Here is a 20,265-nt window from a genome sequence, read left to right on the forward strand (position 1 = left end):
TTTTAATATTATTTCCTTAGGTATTATTATATTTTTTTAATTTTTTTTTTATTAATTTTACACAGAAAAAAATATTTAGCTGATAAAAAACTGTTAAACTGTCACAAACTCCAATTGGAGTTTGTAATAGTTTTTTGTACTTTTTAATATTATTTCCTTATATTATTATATTTTTTTAATTTTTCATTTTTTTTCTTTATTAATTTTACACAGAAAAAAATCCTTAGCTGATAAAAAACTGTTAAACTGTTACTAACTCCAATTAGAGTTGGTACCAGTTTTTTCGAATTTTTTAATATTATTTCCTTATTACCTATTATATTCTTTTAAAATAATTTTACAAGGAAAAAAATCCTTAGCTGATAAAAAACTGTTATCAGTTTTTTGTACTTTTTAATATTATTTCCTTATTATTATATTTAAAAAATTTTTTTTTTATTAATTTTATAGAAAAAAAAATCCTTAGCTGATAAAAAACTGTTAAACTGTTATCAACTCCAATTGGAGTTTTTTGTACTTTTAGAATGAGTAAATTTTACTAATAAATAGTAATTTCTACTAATTTATTAGTAAAATCTACTAATTAAAAAGCATAAGGTCAGTCACTAATTTAAATTATTTAGTAAACATTTTTACTAATTTAAATTTAAAGAGTAGAAAAGTACATTTTCTCTAGAGATGAAAAGTTACTATCACACCTTTGAAAAAGTAGATTTAATTTTGATTTTATTTTTTAAAATTGAATTTCAATACACAAATTAATAAATTTTCAAATTAATAAATTTATATATTTTAATAAATTTATAAATTCAAAAATTTTAAACTAGTTAAAAAAAAGTCATTTTACTCCCTAGGCACGAAAAGTCACTATTAGAATATTACAATATAAATTATTACAAGTAATATCAGATTAATATTACAATAATATTCTAACAATGTTACAATACTATTCCAAATAATATTACAATAATATTTTATTTATTAAACTGAACAATAATATTGTAATACTGACTTTTCGTCCCTAGGGAGTAAAATTACTTTTTTCAAACTTGTATTATTATTATATTATTAACTTGTATTATTATTCACAAATTTATAAAATATAAATTTATAATTTATAAATTTCTTGATATTAAATAAAAATTTAATTTTAAAAAGGGGCCGTTCAAAAAATACGTAACGCTTTTTGGGGGAGGGGGGGTCAAGCTATTTGTTACGGTCAGCAGAAAAAATGGCGCTAATGTATACAACATTGCGTTATATGGGGGAGGGGGGGGGGTCTAAATATCCGAAAAATAGCGTTACGTATTTTTTGAACGGTCCCAAAATAAAACCAAAGGAAAATATACTTTTGCAAAGGTGTAAAAATAACTTGCAGTCCCTAGGGGAAAAATGGTCTTCTTTTAACCCGAGGTAGTAAAACAACCATTTTTAAACCCAAGGGACAGAAATACTTAGGGAAAATACTAAAATTTTAAAAAACTTATGTGAAATTTAGTATAATATTATAACAAATATCAAAAATATGAATTAAATTCTAATATGACTTTACTAAATTTCACATAAGATTTTTTTTTAAATTTTAGTATTTTTTATATCAAAATTTCGCTTTGTCACACTTTTTCCCCAATTTGTAAAATCCTGCTACAAAATTTAATATAAATATTCTCTCTCCGTGTCCAAAAGAAAGTCAAAAATTTTTGAAAAATAGAAAATAAAATTAAAGTTAAAAATCTTTTTAGAAAGAAGAAAGGCGATGAAAAAGAAAAATTAGATAAATTAAAAAAAATAAAATAAAAAGCAAAAATAATATAAGAAAAGAAAGAAATAAAAAACATTTTTTATACTTTTACATTCGTATCTTATTACTTGTTTCTTTTCTATAAAAGAATGTACAATTTTTTTTCCAAACAAATAATGACTTTCTAAAGTATAGAAAAGAATAAAAAAAAAAAAAATCTTCCAACTTCCTCTCTTGTTATAAAAAAACATTTTCCCTTCCCGAAACAACCAATCACGAGCTACAATATTTCGATACATATCGATAATAATTCGAGAATCGTAAACTGATAAGGTAGGTATCTATTTTATCAAACTTTCTCTTCTATTATTATAATAAAAAATAAATAAGCAAAAAAAAAGCAAAATTTCCCCTTGTTTCCTCTAACGATCAATCAAAGTTCCATCTCCAATATTCAGTTTTTCTCAAAACAGTAATTATTTAATAAAAAAATTATTATTCAATATAAAAAAAAATACTTTTCAAAAATGACGGAAATAATTTGCAATTCAAATTGAACAGGATACAAGAATATGAACAATTATTTACAATAATAGAAATATTTTTCATCTTTACTATATAGATTTTTCAAAATGGAATTAATAAAGGGAAATTGGAGTAAAAAAAAAATTATTTTTATGCTATTTTTAGGAGCCTATTATGCAATTTCGACTGTGAATAAATTTAGGCCAAGGTCATCTATCAGCTTGGGATAAAATCAATTCAACGCAGGAATAGCTATAGAATTAAAAAAAAATATCATTTTTAGATAGATTTCGATTTCTATCAGGAAGCCAAAGAAGCAAAAAGTAACTCTCCTTGTAATGGTAGGATAATTTTTGAAAAAAATAATAAGAGAGGTGAGGGGGGGGGGAGGAATGCTTTTTTCGATTATAAGAAAACAAAAGCTTCCGTTCACTATAATAATTTTTTTTTTAAACCTCCCCTCCCCCCCCCCCTTTCAATTGCCGAAGGAAGTGCGCTCAGTTCACAGCATTTTGTAATTTGAAAGGGAAACCACATTCTTTCACTGTGTATTATGATACGTGAAAGTTGGCAACCGTGCACACACACTTAAAGGAAAACTTTAAAGAGCCAGTCGCCGTACAACCGAGAAGGTATAGACTATATCGAAGGTCGACGAGTTTTGCTTTTTATCAAACGATTTTTGCGTAAATAGTCTATTGGATCGACTCTCTCTCTAACATATGGCGAAGATGTACTTCCAGTCAATGAACTTAATTTCAATTTTAAAAAAAAGCTATCAATCTTAAACAGTGAATTCTTTTTGCCCCTCAAAAATATACGAAATTTATTGAATAATTACAAATTGCAAAAAGGGGTAGTAATTTTTGGCAATTTTTTACCCTTAATTTACCAAAACTATAACCTAAACGAAACCTAAATAATCTAAAGAAGCTAATTTACTGAAAACAATATTTTTTTTTCTCAAAAAATGAAAATATTTTTAATTTTAAGAAAAATTTACTAATTTGAATTAGTTGCTAACTTTTTGCTTTTGAATTAGTAAATTTTATTAGAAATTACTATTTATAAATATAATTTACTTATTCAAAAACAAAAAGTCCGTCACTAATTTAAATTAGTAAACATTTTTACTATAATTCAAATTTATTTTTCTTAAAAAAAAAGTTACCGAACTTTTTTTTAAGAAAAATTAATTTTTGTGAAAATTTCCTACGTAAATCTTTTTCATGAAGCTTGAAAATTAATTATTTTCTTGATATTTGAGCTTCAATTATAATATGAATAGTGTAAAAAAAACAAATAAAAAATGTATTCTGACCAAGTTTATAAAAAAAAAAAAAATGATCTGTTACATTTATTAACGAATTTCTTTAATATTGTAAAATTATTCGAATACATGAATAGTATTATTTAAAATAAATATTTAATCATTATTATATTTTTTCCGTAGGAATTAAAATTCTTCGAAACATTCAAAATTCGTCCCTTTTTGAATTTCAATAACTTCTAAGAATATTATTGTAAAACATGAAGATATTAATTATTATTTTCTAAAATTTTTAACTATAATTCTTCTTTAAACAATTATTTTTAATAATTTTTTAAAAAGTTCTTTGAAAATTTTCAAATTCATTTGTTTACGATTCAATTTTACGAAATTTCGACAATTCGCTAAATTCTTCAATTAAATATATATATATTAGAAAATAAAAAATTTTAATAATAATTAATATTATTAGAAAATTCTACAAGAATTCAATTATTTAAATACAAAAATAAATAATTTATTGAACAGTTAAATGTTTTTTAAAAATTGAATTCGTATAAAGAATTTTATCAAACAAATTTTTAAATAATTGAATTCTTTAGACGAATTTGAATAAAACTGAAAAAAATAATTACATTTTTTGAGGAATTCGATTAAAATTGCATTAAAAATTATTGAAATTCCGCGATGAGTTTTATTATTTATGAAAATAATTGAAATATTGCAAGGAAATTTATAAAAAACAATTGTCAAATATTTAAATTCCTGTTAAATTTTTATTATTTATGAAAATAATTAAATGTTTGGCATAGAATTTTAAAAAAATTTTTGAAAATAATTGAATTTCGGAGAAGAATTTTATTACTTTGAAAATAATTGAAATTTTGAAAAGAAATTAAAAAAATTATTGAACATAATTGAATTTCTGCTAAGAAGTTTGTCGCTGTTGAAAATAATTGAATTTCTGCAAAAATTTGTAACTTTTCCAAAATTTAATTCTTTTAGTGTTTTTAAGTATAATTCTTCAATTAAATAAATTATTTTGAAAAAGTTCTTTAAGAGAATTTTCAAATCCATAATGTTCACAATTTATTTTTGCGAAATTTCAATTAAATATATAGGTATTAAAAAATAAAAACTTAAAATAATTTCCAAAAAAAATTAATTTTACAGAATTGTTAGTTAAAAGTATGAAAAATTCAAATTTTCAAAGATTTTAATTTGAAACTTTGTCAAAATTAAAACTATTTTTAAAAATTCATTCAATAATGCTTTTAATATTCAATTAGTATTTATTATCTAAAGTTTTAATTGAAATTCATTTTTAAATCAATTTTTATTAGAAAATTTTACGAGAATTCAATTATTTAAATACAAAAATAAATAATTTATTAAATAGTTGAATGTTTCTTAAAATTGAATTTTCATAAAGAATTTTATTAACAAATTTCTAATTAATTGAATTCTTTCGATGAATTTTAATAAAATTTTTAAGAATAATTACATTTTTGGAGGAATTCAATTAAAATATTGTATTAAAAATAATTGAAATTCTGCGACGAGTTTTATTTATAAAAATAATTGAATTATTGCCAAGAAATTAAAAAAAAATTTGTAAATTATTGAATTCCTGTGAAATTTTTATTATTTTTGAAAATAATTATATTTTTGTGTAAAATTAAAAAAAAATTTTCGTCAATAATTGAATTCTTTTAGAAAACTTTATTAAAATAGAAAATATTAAAAAACATTGAATTGTGGAAAATTTTTGAAAATAACTGGAGTTTTACCAAGAATTTTATTAAAATTTTTGAAAATAATTGAATTGAAGAATTTTCTTACTTTTGAAAATAATTAAATTTCTGCAATTTGCAAAGTTTACTGAGTAGTCCTTATCTCCATTTTTACAATAATTTTAAGAGGAAATAATTTTATTAAATATCTAAAGTGGAGTAATTTATTTGTTTCGATTGAAAATTTATTATTTCAATGAATTAAATTAACTAAAAATTTTTTTAATAAATAAGGAACTTAAGAAAAAATTTAATCCATAGAAAGGAGAGGAAATAAATATTGAATTTTGTAAAAGAATTTAACAATTTGTGGAGAAAATGCGAGAAAGTGAAATTTTGATATAAAAAATAAATTTTAAACAAATTTTTGTCTAATTTAATATAGTTATATCAAATATCAAGAATATTAATAATTAAAATTTAAAATATCTATTTCAAATTTTATATAATTTATTTTAAATTTTAGTATTTTTTATATCAAAATTTCGCTTCGTCGCATTTTTCTCCCCAAATTGTAAAATACTTTAACAAAATTTAATATTTATTTTTCACTTCAACAAAGAATTATAAGATAATAAACTCTTATGAAAATCTTAAAAAATTACGTTTTTTCCAAAATTTATTTCTTTTTCTTCATAAGATCCAATTTACATTATCAAAAATTCCCCATTTTTTGTATTTTTTGTTTTGTATAAATTATAAAAAAAATTTGTAAATAATTTGTATGTATAAAAAATTGTTATGCTAATTTTCCACCTTTTTTGTGAATAAACAATTTTATTGACACAATTAGGAAAAAAAGAAATCAAATTTAAATATTATATAAAAGTTTATGACCCGGATATGCATCTGTTGAAAAAATTTAAACTGCAGGTGGTATCAAGAGGAAAAATACAAAAGTTCTTATCTCTCACGTATGATTTTTCACTTTTTCATACAAGAGAAGGAAATAATTCAATTAAAATTAAATATTATCGATTATGAAATATTTCTGCGGTTGTGTTTAACGCATTTTGTATATTTTGTTTCAAAAATAAATATTAAATGACACAAATTTCGAAATAAGAAAATAAAAATTGTTTTTTAAAAATTACTTAAATTACAGTATTTATATTTTTATATATTATAATATGTAAAACTAAATTCTCTCTCTGACTATTGTAACTATAAACAATTAATTAGGTTTATTGAAATCTACAACGAAAATATTTTTTATTTATAAATTAATAATTTAAAACAAGTTTTAAAAAAACCGTTTTACTCCCTAGGGAAGAAAAGTTACTTTTACATCATTAGAAAGAGAAATATTTTCGTTTGGTTATATTTAAAATTTTTTCTTTTAAATTTATAATTAATAATTTAAGACAAGTTTTAAAAGAAGCCATTTTACTCCCTGGGGACGAAAAGTTATTTTTACACCTTTGGAAAAAGAAACATTTTTGTTTGATTGTATTTAATCATTTTTTTTTTAATTTTTAGTTAATAATTTAAGATAATTTAAGACAAGTTTAAAAAGAAGGCATTTTAGTCCCTAGGTACAAAAAGTTACTTTTACACCTTTGGAAATAGAAACATTTTTGTTTGGTTTTATTTTTAAAAAAACTTTTAATTCATAATTAATAATTTAAGATAATTTAAGACAAGTGTAAAAAGAAGTCATTTTACTCCCTAGGGACGAAAAGATATTATTGCACCTTTGGAAAGAATATCCATTTTCTATTAATTGTATTTTTTAAAATTGAATTTAAATTTAAAATTAATAAATTTACAATTAATTTATTCGAAAATTAAAATTTTTTAATTCACTTTTTCATTAATTTGTGAATCGAGTGACAATAGAAATCGAACGTTAAATTAATTACTGAATATATTCGAAAAAAGAGATTATTAGGCAAATTACAACATTCCAGAGCACTTATTGGTCAAGAGTATATGGTATAAGATCGTGTCGAGCACTCGTTATGCTAATTTCATAAGAACTGTAAATTCTTTGCTTTCAATTTCAAATCACTCTTTCGACCAAGAAGTCATTGACAGGGCAAAAATTTTAATAGAATTTACTTCTCAATTCTCGTATATATGTTGAAGGAAAAATTCAAGGATAAAGAAAAGGAAATTAAAATGTTAAATCGGTTTTTTTTTTTTGTTATTTGCATCAATTTTTATATTATACCTGTAATATCAATAAAGTAGATATTAAATTATTCATATGTATAAATATGACACATTAGATTATGTACGAGATAACGTGAAAAATATGTTTGTTCATTTTCAAACTAATTGTAAGTTATAATTGTTACAGTTAATATATCATTAATATTTTTCTGTAATAGACAAAAAGGAATTTATTTCGTTACAGTATGCGGATGGAAAAAATATTTCGTCTTTGGAATAATAAAAAATTCGAGACGTTACTGAGGGAATTTTAATTATTTTTTTTTTTTATTTTTGTGTCTCTAGTGTCGAATTGAAGTCAGGTTTTTAAAATTCAAAATGGCGGAATCAATATGGCCACCACAGATATCGAAAATATCGATTTTAGTTGAAAATTGAAAATTACGGGATTTTACGGTTTATTAATTATGTTTCCAAAGGTGTAATAGCAACTTTTCGTCCCTTGGGAGTAAAATACCTTCTTTTTAAACTTGTCTTAAATTCTTAATTCATAAATTTATTAATATAAGAATATATATAAAATTATTTAAAAAATTTTTGGATTGCATATTAAAATTCAAATTTAAAACATAAAATAAAAATAAATGTACTTTTCCAAAGGTGTAATAGTAACTTTTCGTCTCCAGGGAGTAAAGTGGCTTCTTTTTACATTTGTCTTTAATTTTTAATTTTTTAATTTATTAATATCTTTTCGTCCCTAGGTAGTAAAATGACTTCTTTTTACACTTCTCCTAAATTTTTAATTTATGAATTTACTAATTTAAAAATTTCTTGATTGAATTTTAAAATTCTATTTTAAAAAATAAAATCAAACGAAAATGTACTCTTTCCAAAAATATAATAGTAATTTTTCGTCCCTAGGGAGTAAAAAGTCTTCTTTAATCCCGAGATTATAATACAATCCCCCCTTAAGCCCACGGTACAGAAATACTTGAGAAAAAAAATTGATAACACATTTTTGTTATTACAAAATTCATAAAAAATCGAAAAAAGAAATAAAATTTGCCTATAGTGAAAATAAACTGAAACACTAAAATTATTTTCATAATAGAAACAAAATCCACAAATTAAGTATATACCTTATAGATAAAATTACAGAATTATTTTACAGTAAACCTAAGAAAAATATTTGTAGAATTAAAAATACATTTAAACAATAATTTTTACAAAAGAAATTGTTAATTACCTATACAGTGAGACTAATTTTTTTTTCTTGACTTACTAGCGAATTTAAAAAAATTGAGTTTACTACCAAAGAAAAAAGGAGAGTACAAACCAATTTTTTTTCTCCAACTATAAATTTAACTAGAAACATTGTTTTCTAATTATATATATTTATATTTAACGACCATCTCGTTACTTTTCATATTTTTATGACAATTCGTTGAAATTTTATCACTTCGGATCCAATATTTATTATCATTGTATTGGGAGAAAAAAAAATGAAGGGGGATTTGATAAATTTTTATTACAATGAGTTGAAATTCCTATTATCAAAAAAAAAAAAAAAAGACAGACAGACAGACAATTTGTATTAAAATTAAACTAAGTATATATAGATATATACAAAGATACTTTAGCAAAGTTGTGGCTACTACTCTATACCGATCTTTATAAATAGAAGCGTTTGTCGCCGCGAGGTCGAGGATCAGCAATCGTGCGTGAAAGTAACAATCCTGCGACAAAAGGTTAAGCGAAAGGTAGGTATATTTTATTATACGAGTCTCTCTATATCTGCAAAACTGCAGCAACTTTTAAATTAAATTACACATTAATGTCTCATTATGAAAAAAAATTGCCGAACGACTTAATTCATCAAAAAGGGGAAAAAAAGTCCAATATCACTCGAGAGCTCGCTCGAGAGTAAAAGTAAAAAGATATTCCCTTTGTTTCTTTCCATATGTACATTCAATGCCCGCAAAGTAGCAAAAAATTTGTGGTTAATATTGTGTCAACATTTTATGGAAATATTGCCAATATTGCAAGTACATTTTGAAGCAATATTGAGGCAAACTTCGTTTGCAATAATATTAAAAAATATTATAACCAAGAAAGCACAAAAGCTTACGGCAAACTTACTATGCAATCTTGCCAGGCTTGCAGGACAAAAGCTTACGACAAGCTTTCTATGAAATTTTGTCAAGCTTGTAGCCTATAAAAGCTTATAGCAATATTTCATGGCAAGCTTTCCACCAAGCTTGTAGCTCTAAAACTTACTACAAGCTTTCTATGAAATATTTCCAAGCTTGTAGCTCTAAAACTTATGATAAGCTTGCTATAATATTTTACCAAGCTTGCAGGACAAAAGCTTACGACAAGCTTTCTATGAAATTTTGCCAAGCTTGTAGCTCTAAAACTTTCCAAGCTTGTAGCCCACAAAAGCTTATGGCAATATTTCATGGCAAGCTTTCCACCAAGCTTGTAGCTCTAAAACTTACTACAAGCTTTCTATGAAATATTTCCAAGCTTGTAGCTCTAAAACTTATGATAAGCTTGCTATAATATTTTACCAAGCTTGCAGGACAAAAGCTTACCACAAGCTTTCTATGAAATTTTGCCAAGCTTGTAGCTCTAAAACTTTCCAAGCTTGTAGCCCACAAAAGCTTATGGCAAAATTTCATGGAAAGCTTACCACCAAGCTTGTTTCTCTAAAACTTAGGACAAGCTTTCTATGAAATATTGCCAAGCATGTAGCGCACAAAAGTTTATGAAAATTAATTAATTAATTAATTAATTAAATTTCATAAACTTTATTTCTATGAAATGTTGCCAAGCTTGCATGACAAAAGCTTACGACAAGCTTTCTATGAAATTTTGCCAAGCTTGTAGCTCTAAAACTTGACAAACTTGTAGCCCACAAAAGCTTACAGCAAGATTTCATGGAAAGCTTGCCACCAAACTTGTAGCTGTAAAACAAGCTTTCTATAAAATATGGACAAGTTTGTGGCGCACAAAAGTTTATGACAAGCTTTCTATGAAATCTTGCCAAGCTTGTAGCACTAAAACTTATAGCAAAGCTTGTAGCACGGAAACTGACGTCAAACTTTTCATGAAAGAAACAAATTCAATTAGTCAAATTTAACTATTTTTATATATATTTATTTACTAATAATTCTTTATTTTTACTAATTTCTGAAGCCACGATTTTACTAATAATTAGTTATTTTTAACTAATTCTAATTTAAAGAGTACCAAATTTTGTCTCATTCGGTCAAAATGACCTGTCTTATAGAAAAAGAGGGGGGGGGGGCTATACTTTAATTGAAAAAAAAGAAAATAATATTTGAGAATTTAAAAGAAAATTTTTTATTTTAAAAAGCATTTATTATTTAAATACATTTTATATAAAAGGTTATTTACAATAAATTCAAAGTAAATGTAATCTCAAATACCGGTTATATTTACAAGACCACCAACGACGCAGGTTTCTTTATAGAGTACATGCCTCAAAGTGGAGAATTTATTAATTATAACTTAGTTTTCTTTTATCATAAAATCATTAAATGTATTAGTATAATAATAAATTTTCAATAACTCTTTTACTTAAAACAATAAAAAATTCGTGTAAAATTTTCCACCGGCAATTTTATTTCTATTTATACAGTTTTTTTTACTTTTTCCTCAAAAATATATTTTTTTAAATATTTTTTTTAAAATACTTTTTAATGCTTTGCACAAACTGTTTTTAAGTAATAATGGCTATAAAAGGCCTTTAATCAAAATTATATTTTTTCATTGAATATATTTTATTGAAAAATAAATTTTTTAATAAATATTTTTATTAAATATAATTCGTACAATATTTTTGTTAAAAATCATAATTTTGAAAATATTTGCGTAAAAAATGTTTCTAAAAAACCAAAGCTTAGTCATAAATAGAAGAGATATTCGAAAAGAATCAATTTAAACTTGAAAGTACTTCCTCCACACGAGAAATATATTATTTATTTATTTGTTAAAATACATTTTTATTACATTTTATATATAAAATTTTTTTTTCTAAATATTTTTATATGAAAATGTTTTTAAAGATATATTTTTGAATACAAATATTTATTTTTAATAAAAAATATTTAATGAAAATATATTATTGAAAAAAGTATTCGAAACAATTATATTTTTTGTTTATTTTTTTATTTTGTTTTTCATTTTATTTATGGGCAATGAAAAAATAAACTATTTGTTATAAAATTTAACAAAATATAAAATATTTTGAAAAAAAATACTTTAGAATTTAATAAAATATATTTTGATAAAAAAAATTATTTTTTAAAAATATTTTTACTAAAAAATTTCCACATATTGTGCGTAAGGAAAATTTAATATTATATAAACCCTTTTACCTTTGTAAATAAATAAATAAAAATATTTTCATCCATAAAAATTTATTTTTTAAACTAAAGAAAAAAATATTTTTCCAAAAATTCAATTCTCAATTAAGAAAATAAAGTTTCCTTGAAAATGAAGAGAAAAAAATTTTTTTTAATGACAAAACAAGTCTGCAATTGTAATTGAATGCTACCGCACTTATTTTACCAAAATGACCCAAGTGGAATGTGCTCATATTATATTTTGTATATATGTGTCTTTTTTTTTTTTTGTTTATTTGTTTGTTTGTAGTGAGTGATCGGAAATTTCTCAACACTAATTATTCGACCTTGCATGAACGACCGTCGCTATCATTATATTGCTGTTCGATGGATTTGCAATTGAACACTGAAACCAGGTTTGCGCCAAACCCGAGAGATAATACAAAGCTTATTACATATGAAATATCAAGGCCTTTGCCTTTCTACTATTCACCTGTGCATATGTATATAATATATATATATATATATATATATATATATATATATATATATATATATATATATATATATATATATATATATATATATGTATATACATATATTTATTTATTGTTAAGTTAAATCATTATACACGTGAGTAGACCACGTTAAATCACGTGTATCGTGCACGCACTTTTTCTCCTCTGTATACATGAAAATCGTTGAAACGAAAAAAAAATTATAATTGCGTCTAAGCTTGTAAATTGTTGCTAAAGCTAAAATTATTTTTCCTACAGTAAAATCGAATGAAAATAAATAAGAATGTAAAAAAAACAGTAACTAATAATTAAAGTGAGGTGGCTAAGTGGTTTCACTGCTGGACTCGTAAGAGCAGCAAGGACCTGGGTTCGATTCTTCACAGTTGCAGATTTTTTTCTTTTAAGTAATTTCTTCAATTTTCCAAAAATAATTAATAATTTTTTTAAAAAGTAATTAATAATTATTAAAAAAGTAATTAATAATTATTAAAAAAATAATTAATAATTATTAAAAAATAATTAATAATTATTAAAAAAAATAATTTATAATTATTAAAAAAAATAATTAATTAAAGAAAAAATTCTCTACATAAAAAATATTAATTTACGAAGAAAAAATAAGGAAGAAGCAAATATAAAAATTTTAAATTCATTTTAACAGTAAAATCTAATTTTTCTTGGGAGAAAAACAACTATATTTTAATCTTGATTTTTTTCTCAATTTCTAAAGTTATTAATTTATAAATTTATCATTTTTTTTTAATTTATAAATTTCTTGATTATTAAATTAAAAATTATTAAAATTCAATATTAAAAATTGCAACCAAAAGAAAATGTACTTTTTCAAAAGTTGTGTAAAAGTGACTTGTCGTCCCTAGGGAGTAAAATGCCTTCTTTTAACCCAAGATATCAAAACAATCCTCTTCAAACCCAAGGGACAGAAATACTTTTAAAAAAATCGACAACACTTTTTAGTAAAGAAATCCACAAAGAAAACAAATTTTTTCTTATTGTAATAAACTGAAATAGTATAATTTCCAAAAAAATAAATAAAAATCACAAATTAATATAATAATAAAACAATAGAAAATAAAAAAATTACTTTTTTCGTCTAAAGCAAAAAAAAAATAAATAAATAAAACAAAATAAAGGAATATTTTTTCAATTGAATTCTCGAGGTAATTTTAATTTAACATTTAAATATTTTGTTTTAAAACAAAAATAAATGTTATTCAAGTAATTTTACGTCAGTTTTAAAATAAGTTAATTTGACAAAAATAAATTTTATTCCATTATGAATCAATTTTTATTTTAACGATATACATATACATATTTAAAGCAATAAGAAAAAAGAATTATTAGTTAATTAATTTTTTTCTATAAATTAAAAATTAATTAATTAATAAAACAGAAATTTCAAAATTTCTATCTTGTAATATAATTAGCATAAATTGTATTTGCAAAAAAAAATTAATAAAAATTTTTTTTCTTTATTAATATTTAATGCTTTTTTCTTCACAAAGTGAAAGAAATTTTAACCTTTGCGATATCCACTTTGACATCCGTCTCCCTCGAAAAAGGAACATTGATGATACGTGTCAGCTTTAAATTCGGGATTTGGTGGTGGAGTTTTCCAGCCGGACAAGCAATTTCCACTTATGTCAGCATTCTCGCAATAAGTTTTGTCACCCGTTGCTAACGTCAATAGAAAAATGTTTTTAAATAGAGGATAAATTATAAAAAATTATTATTATTATATAATAATAATTATTTATATAATTAATAATTAATAATTAATAATAATAATTTATACCTATTTATATTAATTTTGTTTTATTTTCAATATTAACTAATAATTATTTTTTTAATTAAATAATGTAATTAAGTAATTTTTTAATAATAATTATTTATATAACTAATAATTGTTCATTGTAATTATTATAATATAATAATTATTTTTAATTATTATAAAATAGTTATATAATTATTGTATTATAATGAATATTGTTAGAATAATAATTTTAACAATATTTATAATATTATTACATTGTAGATCCATTATGTTGAGTATTTAAATATATTTACTACTTTTTGCTAAATTAGTTGTTAAATTATTAATTTATCAATTTAATGATAATTTATAAATTTCATACTTATAAGTTAAAAAAAATTAAAAGCAATTTCAAAAAATAAAATCAAAAGAAAATGTACTTTCTCAACGGTGTAAAAGTGACGTTTTATCCTTAGGAAGAAAAATAGCTTCTTTTAACCCTAGAGGTTAAAATGATCCTTTTTTACCCCAAAGGACAGAAATACTAAAGATTTGACAATATTTTTTAGTACAAAATGCACAAAGAAAACCGAAAAATGCAAAAAGAAATTTGACGAAAACATTATAATTATTTTATTATTATTAATTATTATATTATTATTTACCATCGTTATTAAATTTCAAATAAAAAAAAAATTTTGAGCGGACAGAAAAAAGTGTAAAAATTTTTAAAAAATGTTCTAATCGCTTTTTGTTTCTTATTTTTATAAAAACAAATTACTTACGGCCATTTCGGGCTCCTTCTGTTGAATTTGGTCCACTTAGAACGAATATAAGTGCAACAATACCAAAACCCAAAATCAGTTTCATGATTGAAATTCTACAAATATTAATTAAATTAATAAAAAAATTTCTTTACCTTAAAAAATTTTATTTCGTGCGGAGAAAATTTATACATATTTCTCTTTTTAATAGAAAAAATATTAATAAAAATAAAATTTTGATATCAATTGAAAAAATTAATTTATTTATTTTAAAAAGTTATTTAATTCAAAAAACTATATATTTCTTTTTTTAAAAATCGGAAAAAATATTTTTTTAATTATCTTCTCTATATACTCACTGTTATTTGTCTTATTCTTGGAAAATAGTGACATTCGCAAGTTTTGATTTGAGCTTTTATAGTGACCATAATCATCTTTAGAATTTCAAATAAAGTGAATCCTACTTTTCTCGTTATTCTAATTAACCATCACATAATTTTTGGATTTTAATTCAATTACAATCAATCATTTCTATAATTCTAGAGGAAAAACACGAGAAAATTTATATTCTTCATATAATATAATGAATATTTCAAAAAATGTTGCGTATTTTTTTCTCTTTATTTTTCAAAAAAAAAAAAAAAAAAAAATTTGCACTTTATTTGTAAAAAAAAAGAGAATTATACAATTAATCGATTTGTATAAAAGTAAAAACGTGTTCTTTTAAATGTTCAGTTAAAATTTTCCTTTCGATATATAACTTTAGACAATGAAGTATAGACAAAATGTCCGCAACTTCGGCATTCAAGAAGCAAATATTTCCATTTTTTTAAATATATTTTTTTTTAATGTCAATAATTATAATTATTATAATTATTATTATTATTAATATTATTATATTTATATTATTATTATCATAATTTATAATAATTAAAAAAAATAATTTATAATAATCCTAAATTATAATTACAAAAAAACTGTATTGACTACTTTTTCGACAAAAAAATAAAACAATTGAAAAAAATGTAATTAATAATGTAAATCTTTCCCTAGAAACGAAAAATTGGAAAAATATTTTTAAATTAACTTGCATAATGAATCGTGTAAAGCTAATTTTAAATAAGATAATTTTTAATTTTTAAATTTAATATTTTTCTACTTCCTGCATGAAACCAGTTCCAAATTTAATTTTCAAAATTCAAAATGAAAATTTTATTAGTTAAATAATAAATAAAGTAAAATTGGTCGAAGGACTGTTGGATTAATTCAATAAAAAAAAATGAAATGAAAATTTAAATAAATATGTAAAAGTTCAAATGTCTGCTTGTCAATAAATATCTAATAAGAAAGTTAAATAATCAATGTCTCTTTACTCAAAAAAAAAAAAAAATAAATAAATAAATAAACAAAAAAAAACACAAAAATAATAATAAATTATGAACGGTAATTATGGAATTTTTTTATTTTAATAATTCTCAACCGGTTCTCGAATCGATGTAATACAGTTTCTCCTTTAACTCTAATCTACATATATAATGCAATAGCTTTAATATATTCTCTATTGAATAATACTTATTATTATAAGATGTTATACTGCAGATGCTAATTTTGTTTAAAATACCGTTTAATGTAAAATAACTTTTTAATGTTCGCAAAAAAAAAAATCGTTGAACACGAGCTGATGAATTAATTAAGTAACAGTTCCTACAGAAGCAAAATTTAAAAGAATTCAAAGCAAAGTTTTTAATTTCTTTTTTAATTAAAAGTGAACAAATATAAGAGTAATATTTATGAGGAACCCGGATGCAAAAACAGTTTTTGTTCGGCTCCAACAAAAAAGGCCGAGAGGCGAAAAATCAAAAAAGGCCGAATTGAGTCCGTTATTGTATCCGGTTCTATTTCTTTTCTTGACAATTTTTCCCCGAATTTATAATTTAAAAAAAAAAATTGTAAATACACTATTAGGTCAATATAGTCAAATCATCATTTTAAATTACCAGACCAAATATAAAATTTACCACATGTAACTTTTAAAGAAAAAAAAATATTTTATAATAAAAATTCAAAACTGATGCTGTATGGTAATAAATACATCAATTAAAATTGTTATACAACTTTAGTTATTAACGTTAAAATTATTCTGAATTTCTGATAATATTTAATAATAGAAGTTGATAATGGTTTTAATCAATAATAGGAAGTGAAGAATTAAATAATTATTAATAATTAATAATTAAAGAAAAAAAAACGTTATAAAAATGAAAACCATTTTTTTAATAATGTAAACATGTATTTAAAGTCATTTTCAATGTTCAATTTATCTCTTCTGCTTTAAAATGTTGATTAGAGCTCATTTTCCCATTATATTATCAATTATCAAAAAATTAAATTTTCAATTTAAAAAAAATAATAGACCAGGAAATCAAATTTAAAAATTTTAATTTTTTATTCTTTATGTAAATTTTTGAAAATGACCAGTAGGATATAAAAAACTATAATCCACAGTTCGAAAGATTTAGTACAAATCCGAACAAACTCCAACGAAATAAGTGTGAAACTTTGTAATTTTTCCATACTTTTTTTATTAGAAAATAATAATTTATTTTATATAAAAAATAATAATTTATTTTATATAGAAAATAAATACTAATTTATTTAGTAGAAAAAATAAAATATTAAACAGATTTTAAATCAGTAAAAATTTGTCACTTTCTGTATTTTTTGAAACTGAGATAAAATTTAAAAATTCAAAATGGCGGATCTAATATGTCAGTCGAAACTAAAAGGATTAAAAGTAACAAATTTAAATATTAATAAATTGCTATTTTTTCTCCTAAAATTAAATTTTTTTCCTTATTAGACAATTTATTAAAAAATGGATTTAATTTAATTTTTCGAAACGAATGCAGATTATTATCAATCATGAGAATAACTTGGGGTGTATTCACTGTGGCATTATTATGCCTTCTAATAGTTTCAATCGAAGGATCACCGAGACGTAACCGTAAGTTAATTAACTTGATGAACTTCCTACATTTAAAGGAAAAAATAATAATTACCAATAATAATTATTTATTAATTACATAACTATTTTATTATCATGGGAAAATTATACACAGCTCTTACACTTTAACTAAAAGAAATTTCTTTTCAATATTGCAATTAGAAAATCAATTTTTTTTTTTTGCAAAAAAAATTTTAAAAACGTTTTTAAAAAAATAAAATTGTTTTCAAGAAAAAATTGGTAAAATTTTATCATTAAATTGTAATTTTTGAAAATATTGTAAAATATGTTTTCCTAAATGTAAACTTATAAATACTTTCGAGATATGACTTAATAGTCAGGGAGTATCATTTTTCTGTGCAAAAAAAAAAGGTTTTTTAATTTATTATAACTATATTTATTGTATATAAAATACGATATAACTATGTAAAGAAAGGTCATATCTTGTGGTATTATTTCCATTGGTTAATACTAGTATTTAATTGATATTCACGATACTTTCAATTATCGCGTGATAAATTTTATTAATTGTAAACTATAAAGGAAGTCGTTAAACGAAAAAAAAAAATTGACATCAATTTATTTGCAAACTTAAAAACTGTTATTTTATTGTTATAAATGTGATTTAATGTAACACATCGCAGTGCATAGGTATTAAATGTTCAGTTGCATTTTAACAGCAGAAAGATAATATTTTACAGTCTTCACATTTTTTTCTCCACCAGAAATATAAACAGACTTCGCACTCGATAATTAATTTTAAAAAAGTGGCAAAAAGTAGCTTTCAAATCTTAAAAATTTTTAAATAATTGATTTCTTTCGACTAACTTTATGCAAATTCTAATTAAAATAATTTCACTCCTGAGAAATTTTTATTATTCATAAAAAGAATTGAATTTTTATAAAGATTTAAAAAAAAATGTTTTAAATAATTGAATTCTGTTTAGTAATTTTATGAAAATAGTATATATATTAAAAATTATTGAATTCAGAAAAGTTTTTAAAAAGAATTAAATTTTACAAAAAATTCTATTAAAATTTTTTGACAATAATTGAACGTCTGTGTGATATTTTATTAATTTTTTTTGAAAATAATTAAATTCCTAAAAACTATTACTTTTAAAAATTTATTGAATTGTTGTGATTAATATTGCTATTTATAAAAATAATTGAATTTTTTGTAAAAAATTTTATTAAAATGCCTTAAAATAATTTACTTTTCGGGAATAATTTTGTTATTTATCGATATAATTGAATTCTTCCCAAGAATTATTTATGTAAATAATTGAATTCTTAGGAAGAATTTTATTAAAACATTTTTTTAAATAATTGATTTTATCAAAGAATTGAAATTAAATTTTTAAGAATAATTACATTTCTTGAGCAATTCCTTAAAAATTGTATTAAAAATAGTTGAAATCATGCTATGCATTTTATAACTTACGAAAATAATTAAATACTTGCTAAGAATTTTATTAAAATTTTCACAAATAATTGAATTCCTGAGAAGAATTTTATTATTTATGAAAATAATTCAATTATTGCAAAAAATTTTATAAAAATGTTTAAAAAGAATTGAATTTAAAAAAAAAAATTTGTAATTTTTGAAAATAATTGAATTTTTAAAAAGCATTTTATTATTTATGAAAATAATTGAATTCTTGTGAACGATTTTATTTAAATTTTCTAAAATAATTGAATTTCCAAGAAAAAATTTATTACTTTTAAAAATAATTGAATTGTTATGATGAATATTGCTATTTATAAAAATAATTGAATTCTGTAAACAATTTTATTACAATGCCTTAAAATAATTTACTTTTTTGGAATAATTTTGTTAATTATCTTTAATAATTGAATTGTTTCGAAGAATTATTTATGTAAATAATTGAATTCTTGGGAAGAATTTTATTAAAATATTTTAAAAATAATTGAATTCCTGTGATAAATTCTAATATTTTTGTAAGTAATTGAATTCTTCCACAGAATTTAAAAAACAATTTTTTAAATAATTGATTTTTTCCAGGAATTGAAATTAAATTTGTAAGAATAATTTTATATTTCTAAAAACAATTCATGTAAAATTATATTAAAAATAATTGAAATCCTGCGATAAATTTATTATTTATAAAAATAATTGAATAGTTGCTATTTTTATTAAAATTTTCACAAATAATTGAATTCCTGACAAGAATTTTATTATTTATGAAAATAATTGAATAATTGCGAAAAATTTTATTAGAATGTTTTAAAAAGAATTGAATTTATGTGAAAAATTTTGTTATTTTTAAAAATAATTGAATTCTTCATAAGAATTTTATATACATTGTTTTAAATAATTAATTTTTTTTTAATATAATAAAAATTGTGAAAACTTTATTTTAAATAATTGAA

The 20,265-nt window shown here is 21.3% G+C and overlaps 1 protein-coding gene across 6 annotated transcripts in view; it reads right to left on the reverse strand.

Annotated features, from left to right (window-relative positions):
* Nucleotides 1-20,265, reverse strand: part of LOC122498070 — a 202,994-nt gene that overhangs the window by 38,238 nt on the left and 144,491 nt on the right. The window lies entirely within an intron of this gene.

This window comes from Leptopilina heterotoma, unplaced genomic scaffold, assembly GCF_015476425.1.
Source record: "Leptopilina heterotoma isolate Lh14 unplaced genomic scaffold, ASM1547642v1 Lhet_141, whole genome shotgun sequence".
NCBI lineage: Eukaryota > Metazoa > Arthropoda > Insecta > Hymenoptera > Figitidae > Leptopilina > Leptopilina heterotoma.